This window comes from Polistes fuscatus, unplaced genomic scaffold (assembly GCF_010416935.1).
Source record: "Polistes fuscatus isolate 324 unplaced genomic scaffold, CU_Pfus_HIC Scaffold2, whole genome shotgun sequence".
NCBI classification, from domain to species: Eukaryota; Metazoa; Arthropoda; class Insecta; order Hymenoptera; family Vespidae; genus Polistes; species Polistes fuscatus.
The window spans coordinates 17,825,329-17,842,856 of NW_025113096.1; the positions used below are offsets into that span (position 1 = coordinate 17,825,329).

Consider the following 17,528-nt stretch of genomic DNA (forward strand, 5'->3'; position numbering starts at 1 on the left):
GTTAATATAGCGAGCGATGCCAGCACGGCTACGAGTAACATCACGACCGCAGAACGACAGATTAAATTACGACATATTGAGATACCGCAATTTGACGGAGACCTAGAAAAATGGCTTTCGTTTAAGGATGGTTTTTTAACCTTGGTAGATGCGCGAACCGATATGTCTGATTTAGAGAAACACACCTATCTCCGAGACTCTCTGAGGGGCTACGCGTTCGAGACGGTCAAGTCATTTCCAGCAAACGGATCGTGTTACAAGAAGGCGTGGGAAACACTATTGAAAACATATGATTGGAATCGCGTCATTCTGGCGAGATACCTCGACACCGCGCTAGATTTAGTATATGCAGCAGATAAGTCGGCATTAGGAGTAACGAAACTCAGAAATACGATCCGAGCTCATTTTCAAACGATCCATTCATTCAACGCGCCCCACGCCATACTAGTTCGTATCATCGAGCGACTTTTAACCCCTAACGTTCGAAAGGAATGGGATCGGCAACTTAATTCGGATAAATACCCGACCCTCGAGGAAATGGACGAATTTCTAAATTTCGATTTGGCATGTTCTTCTGAGAGCTTCACTTCTTTGTCTATCCCATAGAGATTTTCCGGTTATTCTCCGGATTATTTTCATTTCCGCTGCCTCCATCATCTGGCGGGTTTTAGATGTCTCGGGTCTTGTTTCCGCCGCATATGTTAGTATGGGTCTTATAGTGGCCTTGTAAATACGGCTTTTTGTGTCTATTCTGAGATGTTTGTTGCGGAATATGGTGTCATTGAGTTGTGCCGCAGCTCTTGTTGCCTTAACCACTTGTGTTCTTACTTCCGTTTCTATTTCACCAAAGCTAACTTCGCCTACATGATCGTGAGGGTCATGTTGCCGGTCCCAAGCCCGGATAAAGGAGGAGGGTTGTTAGGTTAGGTTAGCTACCTGCCTGACGTAAAATAAAGCACAAGCTCGAAGAAACCACAACGCGCCTCGGAATAAAAAATAATATAATACATATAATGATCTTTGGTCTTTTATTAATTAACTAAGACGTAATTACGTTTCTCTATAACAACAAAAGTTTTATTTAAAATACTTAAACAGTTACATTATAAATTACCAAATAATTTACTAACCTATAACAACAAAAGAAACAACATTTAAAGCCTTTACTTCTAGTGTCTACTATCTTCCGGAGCGAATTGTAATCTTACTCTACCGGAAGAGAGAGAGTAGAGTAACTTATATAGTTACATCTCAAGTGCCTGTCACGACTTCTGATAAGTTTGTCGGTGACGCGGCAAATATAAATTAAAGAAAAGCACTTCGATATGTGTGACGTGGTTTTCTTTACATACATATATGTAGGATGCGAGCGCCTCCATGCCAAATACTTAAATAGGCATTCGTGAAGAGATTGGACGGTGGGCCCTGGATATAATAGCTCAATGCATAAAGAGCAGTCTCCCGGAAAGCGGAAGATCCGGGTTCGAGTCCCGGTCCAATCAGTCCAACGGCCTAATTTTTTTCACGAATCCTACATATATTTTACTCGGTAAAGTATTTTAACTGAACAGAATATTGCTATTTTACTTACTATGTTTTGAATAATATCAGGATAAAGAGAACAATTGTAATTCATCGGTATTCTTAGATTAAAATCAGAAAATTGTTATCGTATGGTTAAGGCATAAAAAATCAAATAGCATGTTATCTAGTTTATTCATTTTCAACCTAAATTGATGATTACTATAGAGAAGAAATGAAACGAATTAAAAACTAATAAACAATAATACATACCTCAAATAACTTCAAAAAAGACTTTTATTACTAATATTCACAAATAATCAATGTTTATAAAGATATTTTTGAAGATTTTCACAGTTATTTAATATCAATCACCACTGTATGTAATAATTAAATAGCTTCAAAACATATAAATAATTTGTATTTGTATCGATATAAAACACGTGTTGTGTATATAGAAATATCAGAATATAGATATCAGTCCACGATAAATGTAACGGAGTTAATTTCAAATCGTTTTGCCTGCGCATCGTAAATACCGACAAACTTCATCCTGTTGATTTTTTGGTCGGTGCGCGCGCATCGTAAAAATTCATTCTCATCATTTTTTCCCAAACGCGTCAAAAGAATTATAATTTAAAAAATTCGTGTTTCTTCGTTTTCTGGTCTCCCATGTAAAGATTATCTAATCACGAAATACAGTTCCTCTGTTGATTTAAGGCATTAACACTATGACGTCCGGTGACACCACAGTGGTGTTATGCACAAAAGTTGCAATATCGCCGGTTACACCACATTGGTGTCACGCACAAACATTGCTCTATCGCCGGTTACATCACATTGGTGTCCGTTCCGTCTTTTGTCGGAATATTTAAAGAATTTGTCGCAACGGAAAATTCCTGATCGTGTTGACCGATGATAAAGATATCTGAGAACAGATTTCACAGAAAATAAAGGATATTTACTCAGTTAAGAATGGAAATTCGGACATTCAAAAGAATCATAAAAAATCATACACCACTAGTGTAACCTCCTGAAAAAAGTGATTTTTGAGAATTCTTTTAAAGAAAATTACTGCATGAAATGTTTTAATATTTGAAGGAAATATTTGTGGATTTATAATAAGTACATAATAAAATTTTTTTATCAAAAAATTGAAAATTCAGCAAGTTATTTGCAATCTCCCAAGCGTCCAAAAACTATTGACGAAACTACTGACGAAAATTTGATGATTTTTGACCTGTTAAAATTACATTTTATATTCGATCGAAAAACTGGAGGTTCTTGGTATGGAGAAACATATATAAAAGAAGCAGCAAAAAGAATCAAATCGATCGGATGATTTGTCTTCAAATTATAACTGCATTAAATTTGAAAAATGTCATTTCGAGAAAAACGCGTTTAAAGCTTAAGTTACTGATATTGTACGGTTACGGATATTGTACGGTTCTTTAGATGGATGTAACTCAAAAACTATTTGAGATAGACATTTGAAATTTTTGTATGTTATTTTTAAAGGTATAAACTATCGAAATATGCAACAACAACAAAATCGACTTTTCAAAATTTCGCACTAGTGATGTCCCTTAAGCGGGCTACAACAAGACTGTATGTTTTACAAATAGAGCAATCATAGATATTCATGAACGTTCATAAATTATGTATTTCCTGATAACTTTAGGTAGTAAAAACGGGTTTAAAAAATTGATTTTTTTTTACATTTTTTGCAAGAAAAACATCTTAAAAATATTTTCTAAAGGTTTCTGATCAAAATTTAGAATATTTTCAAAATTATAGCCAAAAGAAACAAGCGCGCTGTAGTTTGTATGAAAGTATGTAAAACTTTGAACGCGTTTTTCTCGAAATCATGTTTACGGAATTTCGAAGAAGCACTGATTTAAAACTATTCACCGATTAGGCTAAAAATTGAACCTGTTATTTTAAACACACATAGCTAAATACGTAACTTTTAGAACATTACATTTTTTATGATAAATTAACTTTTTTAAAAAATTTATCAAAAGAAAAATTCAATTTTGAAAACCTTTTTTTTATAAGTCCGCTATTTATATTTTTTTTTTTTAATATGCATATTATTGAATAGTTCATTAGAATAAAGCCTACAGAGAGAAAAATAATCTCTTTAATTTTTTATTTCAAATGACTACGGAAGGTTGTGTACTTCTCCGAAACAACTCAACTATTTTTCGAGGGCTCAACTTAGACAAACAAAATTATTGACAAATTAATATAAAATTAATTAAAAAAAAATTATTTTGTACATTTCAAGACACCTATAAAAACATGTAAAAATTTCGAAACGATCGCATTTTATTTTCATGTTTGTTTCTTGCAATTATATACGTGACCAGAAAATGGTCGATTCCCTCCCAATGAATTCTATTAAACAGTTTAACGCTGGAATGAGTGAGATAGGACAGGATAGATAAATGAGCAAAACACTTTTACACGGCACAAAGCTACTTGCCTCGGCATAAAAACTCTCACGGAATTGAGAGAAAAGCCGGGGCAAGAGAACAATTTATTCAATAAACTGATGAAGCATACAATTACAAACAAAACGCTGAAAGAAAATATATTAATAGAATAAACGACGCGAGGTACCTTTTGGTCGCACGCTAGAGAGCTCTCTTACCGTTCGCTTCCGACGCAAGACGACAATCGAACGCACGCGGTTTCTTATCGCACCTAACAATGGCCTGTCTGGCCAGAACCTTATCCACGTTGGTAGCCTGGCGACAGGTTGCAGATAACTCACTACAACTGTCCGCAGCAAGCTCGCGTTGGTAGCCTGGCGACAGGTTGCAGGTAACTCGCTACAACTGTCCGCAGCAAGCTCGCGTTGGTAGCCTGGCGACAGGTTGCAGGTAACTCGCTACAACTGTCCGCAGCAAGCTCGCGTTAGTAGCCTGTTAGGAACAAACCACCAGACAACTCCACACACTCCTCACTCACTCTCACACGCTCTAGTCACGTTGCCTAGAACAAAAAGCCCAGATAACGAGAAGCTCAAGATGAGAAAACACACACTGTTGGTAGCTCAAACCAGAGTGAACAACAGAATGAGACTCGTGCGTGCACACGGCCCCACGCATCCTATTCCCCCCGCACACCTCAAGACGCTCTCCCCTGCCTCTTGCATGGTAAGGCGTGTCCGCACGCATCTCGACAGCCCTTGCGCGCCCTCGCAACTTAATTAACGCATACGCCGCCTATTCCGCGCGCAATATAAATTATTCTAACAACGTAAATATCGCCGAACAATGTTAAATAATATTTCCTTCAAAAATTATAAAAACGAAAATCTAGGGTTATTCTCCTATTGGATATCGGTTCTAGACGCTACCCTGAGCTGTCGCTGCTTTTATACCACTAGATACTAGAGACTTTTCGCTGATCCCTACAAAAGACACCAGTTCACTTGTGATATTATACAACTAGAGGTGAATTCTGAAAATTTCCTATACCATATTTGCCATTTCTCAGACTTGTTGCATACAGTATTTTATGCAATTCGTAACAATAAAATGAAATACATAAAAATCACAACATTTTTAATTATTATAAAAAAGCGGTTTAATTTCTTCACTCATGATTATTATTACAATTATATTTAGTTACTATTTTACTTAAATATTGCACGAATATTTTTGAAACATACCAATTGCGTAGATTAATGACAATAAATGACGTCCTTTCATATGCGCATTTCAATTCGTGCAATAATATTTCATTATAGCATTATTATAGATATGCTAGAAATACTTTAGTCATCGAAAATTGATCAATTTTAAACAACCAACCAAAGCTAAGAAAATAAACTTCTCGATCACGGATTGCTTAAAACTATTTATTTTTATTCTTTTTTTCATTAGATCTACAATGTGTGCACTTATAAATCAATATCTTCTTTAATATTATTATAATCTAATTATAGACAACAAGCTTATGGAAATTAAAATATGAGATAAATACTTTTGATTGAAATCTCTTTAAATATCTATACACAGATGTCTTTTTTTCGCTCGTTCGGCTGAACTCGCCTCCCTTGAATTTACTCGAATAAGCGTTACAATGCAAAAAAGATTAAAAAAACGATCACACTCAAAAGTATTTCAATCGCCCCAATATAAGTGTGTGCAATGTGTAGGTCCACATTTAACTGTGGAATGCAAAAAATGAGTTTAAACTCGACGAACTTGTCTCCTATGTGGCGACCACCATATTGCGAACTATAAAGGGTGACATTGTTACCAAGAATTGCTCAAGAAAATTGCTCAAAGTTCTCGAGATCCAAACTAAGGGAACATCCAAACATCCAATCAAGCTTAAGGACCAACTAAGTCGGAAATAATCAACGTTTTATCGATCCAACAGTTTCTTATGCACAAACTACGAAAGGAAATAATCGCTTCCCAAACATCCCAAGTTCGTTAACTTCGGATTTAGAAAATAAAAACGAAAATGCTTACACTTCTGATAACGTGAGTAAATTTGAAAAACTTATTAAAAAACAAACTGAACAAATAAATAAAATTCTCTCTCTATTAACGGTAATAGTAAATAAATTATCATCTATTACCAAATAATGGAAACTTTACGTATTGCTTTTTGGAATGTCAATCAAAGTTTAGTTGGAATCTTTCTTAAAAATCCAGGACATTCAAATAATGCTGATATTCGAGACCCACTTTACCGATAAAACTTAATTTAAAATTTATGATTATAAGGTTTACTACACGCATCATCCCAGTGGAAGGACACATGTACGGTGATTATTATTAAATCTAATATAAAACATTGTGAACTTGCACCCATCAAACAAGACTATGTTTAGTCAACAAGTGTTATAATAGACAACTGATACAGTCCGCTCAATATCTCAATAGTTCATTGTCCTCCAAGACATAATATTCAAAAAGAAAAATTTGATCTCCTCTTTGAAAGTCTAGTTTCTAAATTCATAGCAAGAGGTGATCTAAATGCTATACATAACCTTTGTGGCAGTAGAATCGTAACACAAGGACGAGAGCTCTCTCCAAAAGCATCTGATATTGTATTGTATGTACGGCGAGAGTTTGTGTGTGAAAAAAGACGAAAGACGACGACAACGAAGAATTAAGTATGACGATATTCTCGTTCATTACGGCGTTTAAAGTAACATATAATTCAACGAGTCAATTAATTGTTAATTTAGACTATAGATATTTACTATTATATTCTTTTTTTATTAACTCCATACACCTTTACAATTTGTCCGTATACATTTGGTAAATTGCTATATAAGTGAAAAAAGATAGCACGCGGACGGTTTCTCCGATGAGATAGCGTCGCTATTGTCATTTATTTCGGTTAGGTTTAATCTTTTACTATATCTTCTGGGTAGATTTTTTTAAGCCTTCTAGGGATATACTGGTTTTATTTATCGTTGGCTAGTGGGTTTATGTGAGTATCCATTCTTTTTTGTATCTGCAGTTGTTTTGATTATTTTTTCTTTTATCGTGGGAATATTTAAGTTGTTCCTAATTTCTTTGTTACGGACGTACCATCGAGCATTCGTGATTGTGCGTAGGGTTATGTCTTGTTGAGCCTCGAGCTTGGCAATGTGACTTTTCGCTGCTATACAGTATAACGGTATTCCATAGTTCAAGATAGGTTTTATTATTGTTTTGTAGATTGTTAATTTTTTCTCTATGCAAAGTTTAGATTTTTTACCAGTTAGCCAAACAATTTGTCTCCTTTTTAGACGAATTTGTTTGGAATGTATAAGTAGTCCCAAATACTTGAATGACATTACTTGCGGAATTTCTGCATTATATAGTTATAGTTTTGGTATTTGGTTTTTCCACAGTGTAAACTCAGTGTCTTTTATTTTTAAGTAAAATGTTCTGTCAGAAAGGTAAGATCTTAGGAGTTTGTAATACGAGTGTGGAAGGTGTTTACTGATTGTTCATAATAATTCGTGATGCTCCACTTTATCGAAAGTTTTTTTCACATCTATGAAGACGGTGGAACAGTACTTGTTTTTAGAATATGTAAGACCGGAAATAATCAAAGATTAATGTCGTGAGCTCAGTAATGATTTTACTGTAAGAATGAGTGAGATAGGGAGGGATAGATAAATCAATTAACAAAGTTTTACACGGTACAGAGCAACTTGCTTCGGCATAAAAACTTTCACGAAATTGAGAGAAAAGCCGGGGCAAGCGAAGGCTTTATTCGAGACGAAAATGATACAATAAGCAGTGACTTGCGGATAGGTTGAAGAAAGAACGAGGTAACGCAACTGCGTCGCGAGGTACCTTTTGTCGCATACTAGAGAGCTCTCTTACCTTCCGTCTCCGTTGCAAACCGTTGAGGTAACGCAATATAATTCGGTCCGTTATCGGCCCTACGAACGCACGTTATCCTTTGTCGCAAAACGCCCTGATTATTTGGTCATAGCGCGTCTGGCTACAACCCTATCTCACGATGGCAGCCAGTCAACAGCTACAAACAAATCCTTACAGCCGGACGGGCTACAACCCTATCCCACGATGGCAGTTGTCAGAACTACAATACTTTCTAAGGTGATCGACACAAGACCACACACCTCACGCTAGCCTCTCGCTTTTGGTACGCAATAGACCGTTCCCCAAATTCGCACACGCATGCTGATCTTAACAGAACAATGCCAATATGGCGTAACTCTCTTTTCCAAACCAAACTATTGTCTAAGCTATTCAGATTTCAAGTGACCTGTAGGTGCTCTCGCATGCACTTCGCATGATAAGGCGCTCCCACATGCACCTTGCATGCCCTTGCGCGCCCTCGCAACTCCATTGACGCCGCCGTTACCAAACCTATTCAGCGCGCAATACAAACCGGATCTAATGCCTTAAATTCACCGAACAGTACTCTTTATTTTCTAAAGCTGTGATTATCGTATTAGTTAGTCTGTGTACTTGTTCAACGGTAAAGTGTTTGTTTCGGAATTCAAATTGGTAGTCAGGAATCAGGTTTTTGTCAGAAATTATTCGTTTCATTCTTTTGTATATTATTTTTTCTAATAGTTTAGATAGTAATGGTACAAGCGATATCGGTCTATAAGAGTTTACATAATGCGGATCTTTATTAGGTTCAGGGAGCATTAAATTTTCCGCGAGTTTCCAAGTACTTGGAAAGTGATGAACACATACTATTGCGTTAATTAATATTGTGAGCATCCTAATTGATTAAAGTGGCAGTTCTATTAGAATTCTACCATTTATTAGATCGTAAGTTAGAGCCTTTCTTATTTTGATGTGTGATATTAGCATTCTAATTTCTACAGCTGTTGTGCTATTAATGTTTATTCAAACATTTAAGGGGATTACCCATTGTTACATAATACATAAGCAGAAAAAATATTGAAAGATAAAAATAATATAAAGATGATATAAATATAATACTGATAATAAAATAATATAAATATAAATAAACAAATTAATTTTAAAGTATAAAAAGATACATAATAATAAACATAAGTATAAATAAATAAATATTATATCTTCTTCTTCTTCTTTCTTTAGTTTAGGCAAATTGCCTGTTTCGTAACGACGTTTTTCTGCCTATTGCACTGTTAAATTGTCGCACCATCGTTTTCGTGGGCGTCCCGTGCTTCTGCGGCCTACCGGTGACTTATCCCGTGCAATTCTGACAATTCTTCCGTTGTCCATTCTGTTAATATGTTCGTTCCATTCTTTTTTTCTTTTTAGTATCCATTCGTTAATGTTTTCCACTTTGCATGTTCTTCTTATATCTTCACTTCTCTCTCGATCCAGTAGTGTTTTCCCAGCTATTCTGCGAAGAACTCTCATTTCGGTTGTCTCTAGTAACTGTTTCGTTTTCGCCGTGTCTGGTCGAGTTTCTGCGGTATGTGACATAATAGGTCTTACCATTGCCTTGTAGATTCTTGCTTTGGTCTCTATGTCAATGTTTTTGTTTCGCCATATTGTGTCATTCAAACAACCCGCTATTCTGGATGCCTTCAATGTCTGTTCTCTTACCTCTGCTTCAACATCACCATATCCTGAGATTTCTATTCCTAGGTACTTAAATCTCATTTCCTGCTGAATAACCTTCCCTTCAATTTCCAGTTTGCATCTAAACGGCGTCTTTGATGTTGTCATGCATTTAGTTTTCTGGGCCGATATTTTCATGTTGAATGATTTGGCTATGCAGTTAAATCAGTGTAATAGACGTTGTAGATCATCTTCATTTTCGGCCACTAATACAGCGTCATCAGCATAGCATAGGATGGTTATTTCTTCACTGCCCATTTTATATCCTTTTAGCAGTCTTACGTTTCTTATTATTTCGTCCATAATGATGTTAAAAAGCAGGGGACTTAGGGAATCCCCTTGTCGGATACCACGACCTGCATCAATCGGTTCAGTCAAGGCGCCATTTATCTTTGCTTGGATCTTATTGTTTCTATATATGTCCTCTATGGTCTTGATAAGATTGTTCGGAATTTGCCGGTTATAGAGGAGGTGTATAACATCCTTTAACTGCACTCGGTCGAATGCCTTTTCCAAATCAATGAAACACATATATGCTGGTCTGTTGTATTCAATTGATTTTTCTGTTATCTGTCTTATGATGAAAACCGCGTCTGTGCACGATCTGCCTGATCTGAATCCCTGCTGTTCGTCTTCTAGATTCGTTAAGCTGTTAATTTTATTCGTTATAATCTTTGTCGTTAGTTTTAATGAAGTGTTTAAAAGATTGATTCCCCTGTAGTTTGTAGGCAACTTTTTGTCTCCTTTTATAAACATAACTATAGTTGTACTAATTCGCCATTCGTCAGGTATTTTGTGTTGGCATAGTATTTTTTGGATTAGGAATGTTAGTTGTTGTGTGAGACGTTGGCCACCATATTTTATTAGCTCGTTTTGGATGCCATCTTGCCCTGGGCTCTTCCTATTCTTTAGTCTTCGAATAGCTGTTTCTACATCACTGGACTCAATTTGTATGTCGCTTCTGGTTATTATTTCTGGCGTATTTAGTTCCGTTTGAGGTTCTTCTGATTTATAGAGCTCTGTTAGATAGTTAATCCAATTTTCTTTTGTGATCTGGTTTGTTTCTATCATTTCATTGACCTCCTTTCTTTGATTTCTAATAAATCGCCAGATTTGTTTTTGGAGTCCATAGAAGTCACTCTCCATTCTTTTCGAAAAAATCTCCCAATAATTTTGCTTTGTTTGCCTTACTAATGTCGCTGTTTGATTCCGGATTCGTCTATACGTTTCGTATGACTCAGGTGTTCTTAATGTCCTATAGTTAAGGTATGCTATTTTCTTTTTTTTGCATATTTCCTTAATCTCTGGGCGGAACCAAGGAGTTTTGATCATTCTAGCCCGGTTTTTTACAGTTCGTGTTCCCAGGGCTTCATATGCAGCTTCTAAAATGTTGGTTCTTAGTTTCTTCCAGGCTATGTTTATGTTATCTTCTTCTTTTATTGGGCTTTTTTCGATTTTTTCTTTCAACCTGTTCTCGTATAGTTGTTTGGTTGGTAAGTTCCATAGTGACTCGATGTTTATTTTCAATTCTTGAGTTGCTCGTGCAAGATTTCTTTGGGGTTTAAACTTCATTCTTATCTTTGCTAATAGCAGGCTATGATCGCTTCCTACATTCGCGGAATTTAACATCCTGATATCTAATATTTGGTTTGGTTGGACGTATCTGTTGGTAACAATGTAATCAATTGTAGACCTGAAGCCTCTGGTGTTGCTGTATGTAAATTTATAGTGTTTCTTATGATTGTAAAATGTATTATTAATCCTTAGCTCGTTAAATGTGCATAGCTGTGTCATTAGTTCTCCATTGTCATTTAACACGTTTTCGTTGAACCTTTGTTTTATTCCAGGTATTATTTCGTTTCCGATGCGGGCGTTAAAATCTCCAAGGATTATCATTTGTTGGTTACTTGGTAATGATCCGACTAAATTTTGTAGTTGGTCGTAGAAGGCTTCTCTTTCTTCCTTCGGTTTATTATCTTCGGGTGCATAAATTGACACTATATTTAATTTTTGGTCTTCCGCTTTCATTTTTACAACCAAGATTCGTGAAGATACGTAGCTACATTCTTGTATGTTATTTTGATACTTCTTAGACACTGCGATGGCTACCCCTTCTTTTGCCCTGATTTGTTTTTCTACACCACTATAGATCACTAAGTAGTCTTCGTACTGTATTTGTCCTTTGCCTTTCTTTTTGTTTCTTGTAAGGCGCAAATATCGATGTTATTATTTTTTAGTTCTTTCAGGGTTTCTTGATCTTTATTATTGAATGACTTGATGTTCCATGTAGCCAGACGCATTATATGTTCTTTCTTCCATTTCGTTGTCCATTTCCTTGCATGTGTCGTCATCTGTATATCCGTCCTGTTCCGAGGCAGAGTGTCAGTTCTATGAGCCGTAGTCTTTTTTTTACGTTGGGTAGGGAGCTAACCTGATCCAACAACCTTCCTCCTTTTCCCGGGCTTAGGACCGGCAACATGATCGCTGATCTGCGATCATGCAGGCGGAGTTAAATATTATATGTACATAGAAAATAATGTAAATATAAATAAATAAATAAATTAAAATATAAAAAAGAGGAAAACAAAAGAAAAGAATACATGCAAATAAAAATAAATAAATCGTTAGAAGAATAAGAAGTCGTTTACGTTATTGTCTGTGTATGTTTAAGTAATTAAGTTGTGTGCAGTGAATATGTTTTATAGGTGTGTTGCAAAAGTTTCTACTTGTTTTTATGTAGTTTTCGCCCATAAGTCGTAAAGACTTCGGATGGCTAGTATTGATTCTACTGGACCTAGCAGTAGAACCAAGCATCCATTAGTAGTACCTAGAACCAGGCAGAAGCACTTAGCACCTAGCAGTAGAATCTAGCACCTAGCTGTAGCACCTAACACTTATCAGTAGTATCTAGCAGTAGCACCTAGCACCAAGTGATAGACACTAGAACCTAACAGGAGAATAAAAAAGCAAGTGGATAGCACATATCAGTACCTAGTACCTAGAACTAAGAACATAGCAGTAACCCCAAACATCTAGCAGTAGCACCTAGAACCTAGCAGTAGAATCTAGCATATGGTAGTAGCATCTATCTCCAAATAGGAACACTAAGCACCTAGCAGTAACATCTATCAGTAGTATTTAGCACCTAGTACGTTGCAGTAGCACCTAGAAAATTGCAGTGGCATCAAGAACGTTGCAGTAAAACTTAGCAGCTAGCATTAGCTCCTAGTACATATCAGTGTGGGATGCGAGCATCTCAAAGCCAAACTTAAATAGGCGTTCGTGAGGAGATTGGACAATGGATAGCTCAATGGTTAAAGAGCAGTCGTCCGAAAAGCGGAAGATCCGGGTTCGAGTCCCGGTCAAGTCAGTCCAACGGCCCAATTTTTTTCACGAATCCTACATCAGTATCACCAAGATCCTAGCTGTAGAAACATTGTACCTAGCAGTAGTACCATGATCCTAGCATCTAGCAGTAGCACCAAGCAGCTATCACTTAGCATTAACACCTATACCAAGCAGTAGCATCTTGCAACCAGCTTATCAACTAGCACCTTACAGGAGAACAAAACATCAAGCGGTAGTATCAACAAAACCTAGGAGCTAGCACAGAGTAATTAGCAGTAAAACCTGACACAGTGCAGTAGTATCCAGCACTTATTAGTAGAACCTAGCAGCTAGCAGTAGAAACTAGAACCTAACAGGAACACCAATCACCTAGCAATAGCACCTAAAAGTAGCACCTAGCACCTAGCACCTCTCAGATACTCCTTAGACCAAGCACTAGCACTTAGCTCCTAGTACCTAGTAGAAGCATTTACTAGCACGAGAACAAAGCACCTTGTAGCAGAACCTAGAAGTAGTACCTAACACCTATAAGCAGTACCTTGCAGTAGAACCTTGCATCTAGCAGTAGCACCTAGTACCTAGCAGTATCACTTAGAACTTAGCATGAACATGAAGCACTAAGCAGTAGAACTTAGCAGTAGCATCTAGCACCCCGAACTAACAGTAGAAACTAGCATATAGCAAAAGCACCTGAAACTTAGTTTTAGCACCTAGCAGTAGCACCTGTAAACATGCAGTAGCACCTAGCACCTAGCACCTAGCAATTACACCTAGATAATTGCAGTGGAATCAAGAACGTAGCAGTAAAACTTAGCACCTAGCGTTAGCTACTAGCACCTAGCAGTAGAACCTAGCACCTATCAGCAGCATCTAGCAGTATAACCTTGCACATATTAGTAGTACTTAGCACTTAGCAGTAAAACCAAGCACATATTAGTAGCACTTAGTACCTAGCAGTAGAACCTAGTATTTAGCAAGTTGCCACTAGCCACTTACAGGAGCATCAAGCAAAATGTGGTAGCTCATTTTAGCAGCAACTTGCACCTAGCACCAAGCAGTAGTATCTGAAACCTACCAGTGACACTAAGAACGTAGCTGTAGCACCTAGCATCTAGCAAAGAGCACCTAGTAGTAAAACCTAGAAAATAGCGGTAGCATGAATAACCAATCAGAAAGACCAAACACGTAGCAGTAGAACATATCAGTAACTAATAAAACCCTAACCCTAGCAGTAGCACCTAGAATAAGCACCTAGCACCAAGCACCCACCAGTAGCACCTATGATCTATAAGTAGCACTAAGTACCAAGCTGAAGCACTTTGCTCCTAGCAAAAGAACCTTGCACGTAGTGGTAGTATGTAGCAACGAACAGTTAAACTGTGCACGTCGCACCAAATAGTATCACCTTGCTTAAAGCAGATGCACTGAGCACCTATCTCTAGCACCTAGAGCCTAGCCCGAACAAAAAAAACAAAGCAGTATCACATATTAGTATTTACTAGCACTGAACGATAAGCACTAACCACATAGTAGTAGAACCTAGCACCCTGCAGTAGCACCTAGCTGTAGAACATAGAACCTTGCAATAGTACCAAAAACCTAGTAATAGCAACTGAAAGTAACACTTAGCTCCTAGCACTTATCAGTAGCTCCTTGCACCTATCAGTAAATCCTTGTACCTTGCACCTAGCATCTAGCAGAAGCACCTGAAAACTAGTAAAGAACACAAAGAACTAAGCAGTAATGTCTATTAGTAGCACCTAACACCTAGGACATTGCAGTAGCACCTAGCAGTAGAACATAGAACCTTACTGTAGTACCAAGATCCTAGCCGTAGCACCTAGAACATAGCAGTAGCACCTTACACCCAGCTGTAGCATTTAGCAACTAGCTATAGTAATTAGCACATAATAGGAGAATTAAGCAAAAAGCAGTTGCTCTTAGCAGTAAAACTTAGAATTCAGCTGAAACACCTAGCAATAGAACCTGTCCCCTTGCAGAAGCAACTAGCAGTAGAACCTTAAAGTAGCACCTAGCAGTTAGCAACTATCAGTAGCACTTTGGACCTGTCAGTAGATTTTAGCACATAGTAGTATCACCTTGCACCTAAGAAGAGAACCAAAAATGAAGCCGAAGAAAAGGTCAGTGAAACTTAGAACCTAACAGGAGCATAAAGCATGTAGCAGTAGAGAACATTAGTAGCACCTAGCACCTAAAACAAGCATTGTTCAAAAATCTGTAGCACGTATAAACAGAGCCTAGCATCTTGTACATAGCAATAGCACTAAGCAGAAGTACCAAGAATCTTGCAGTAAAACCTATTAGTAACACCTTGCACCTAGCACCTAGCAGGAGAACTTAGCACCTATAAGCAGCTCCTAGCAGTAGAACCAGACACCTTGCAGTAGCACCGAGCACCTAGCAGTAGCTCCTTTCACCTAGAAGTAGAACCGAGTAACTAGCAGAAACATCTAGCACTTAGGAGCTAGCAATAGCACTAAGCACCTAGAATTAGCATCTAGTACCTAGTTGAAGCACCTAACAGTGACACCTGTCTTCTTGCAGTAGTAACAAGCACCAAGCAACTTGCAATAGTATCTACTACCAAACATCTTACGATAGCTACTAGAAAATAGAACGATGCAGTAGCATCTTGAAGTAATACCTCGGATCTTGTACCAATCATTAGCATTTAGGACCTATCAGATGAACCTATCATCAAGCAGGAGAACCTTTTACTTAGCAGAAGAACTTAGCACGTAGTATAGCACCTTGCACGTAGCAGTAAGACCTAGTACCAATCAGTAGAACCTAGTACCTAGCACCTAGAAGTAGCTTATAGCACCTATCGTCTAGCACCTAGCAGTAGTCCTTAGCATCAAGCAACAAGCAGTAGCACTAAGCACCCAGCAGTAGCACCTTGCAGTAGAACTAAGCAGTAGCTCTTAGCATTAATCACCTAATACCTAGCAGTTGCCCCTAGAAACTAGCAAAATAAAGTAACACCTAGCACCTAAAGGATTCACTTAGCGTCTAGAAATAGCACTTAGCACCTATCGGTAGCACCTGGCAACTAACAGTAGTATCGTGCACCTAGCAGTAGCATCAAACACCTAGCAGTAACCCCTTACACCTAGCTGTAGCCCTAATTACATTGCAGTAATACCTGGCACGTAGCAGTAGTTCCTTGCATCCAGCAGTACTACTATGTCCTAACAGTTGCACTTAGCACTAAGCTGCCTAGCCTAGCTTATAGCAGTAGCACTTGAAACTTACAAACTATTAGTAGTTGAATAATTTTTTTTTGACAGAAGAAAAGGGTCTATTTCTTTGATAGTTAAACTATGAATTTATTCTACACTACATTTTATTAGGAATCAAGACCGTATTACTATATTTTTTAAGACTAAAATTATTCAGCATTGGTATAGTGATTGTACGATCGGAATCGATCATAGCCGAAAATCGATTGTAACTAAAAAACGATATTTACTATGCGCCCACTAAATCGATGGAGAATACTAGTAACCCGACATCGATAACCCCCACCACTCGACCGTCGAGTGAGAGCACCCTGCAGGGCTCATTAAAAAAGACATTCGGTCTAGTCCACCGCTGGACGCCTACGAGGACACTTGGAGACAAATTAATCGGAGGCAAGGAGCGAGAGGAGCATAGAAAGACAAGGAGTTTATCTGTTAAGCGAATGTATCTTACAGATATTATAAATACGATAGTGAGAAGTAGAGGCGATAATTAACGGTGAGAGATATAATTTCTATTTCTTTCAACTTGATTACCCATCCGGGTAATCGTGACGAGAAGTTGATCACGGACTATGTCCGTTATCCATCGTCGTCCATTGTACTGATAACAACAGGGTTTTTTGCCGCAAGGCCTTTTCCCTGACGAGCCAATAAAGCATTGCACTTATTGGCTCAACCACGTGTTTTATTTTATTCTAATTCACCTTTTCACCTCCTTATAATAAGCTTAATCCAATCGCCGGAGGACTCCGTGTTGGAGGAATTTTGGCAAATACATTTTGGTGCCTCCTGTGAGGTGTGAATTTCTGATTCCTGGTTTGAGTGAAGCTGCGTATACGGAATCGCCACTGAGAAAATCTAGTTCCTGAACATACACGCTGCCACGTCGAGCTAGTCATCACAAAGGATTCGAAAAGGAGATAAGTAGATTGCATCATTTGTGCATACGTTTATGCGTATCCACTTTAAATATTATAAAATATTCTATAGGAAATTACGTCTTCGAACCCCGTAGAAGTTCGTAATTTCTAATATAAATTTTATTATTTTCTCTCATCTTTCTTACTAAATTGTTATAGTAAAATCGGAAATAACTTATTCGATGCCATTTCAAAATTTAACCGAAGTAACGCATATTAGTAGTATTTGAAAATCGCTTTGTTCACGGACAAAGGGCGAGAATAGTTTCGACGGTTACATCGCTCAGCAACGGTACACTTGTTCAAACATAAGATTAGGCGACAAAGAAATCGTGACGTCAGTAGGATCCTACGTTCGGTAAACATACCACCCCCCTTTACCAACTCACAGCTCAGGACCGTAACCGCGT

The 17,528-nt window shown here is 37.5% G+C and overlaps 2 long non-coding RNA genes across 2 annotated transcripts; one reads left to right on the forward strand and one right to left on the reverse strand.

The window, feature by feature from the left end:
* Positions 1 to 3,984: 3,984 nt before the first annotated feature.
* On the reverse strand, positions 3,985 to 4,677 carry LOC122516255. Its single transcript, XR_006303522.1, has 2 exons — positions 4,498 to 4,677; positions 3,985 to 4,423 (listed from the first exon to the last, which is right to left on the reverse strand). It is a non-coding gene; the product is annotated as an uncharacterized LOC122516255 (long non-coding RNA).
* Positions 4,678 to 5,644: 967 nt separating this feature from the next.
* LOC122516249 lies at positions 5,645 to 6,463 on the forward strand. The gene is made up of 2 exons (XR_006303520.1): positions 5,645 to 6,026; positions 6,273 to 6,463. It is a non-coding gene; the product is annotated as an uncharacterized LOC122516249 (long non-coding RNA).
* The last annotated feature ends 11,065 nt before the right edge of the window (positions 6,464 to 17,528 follow it).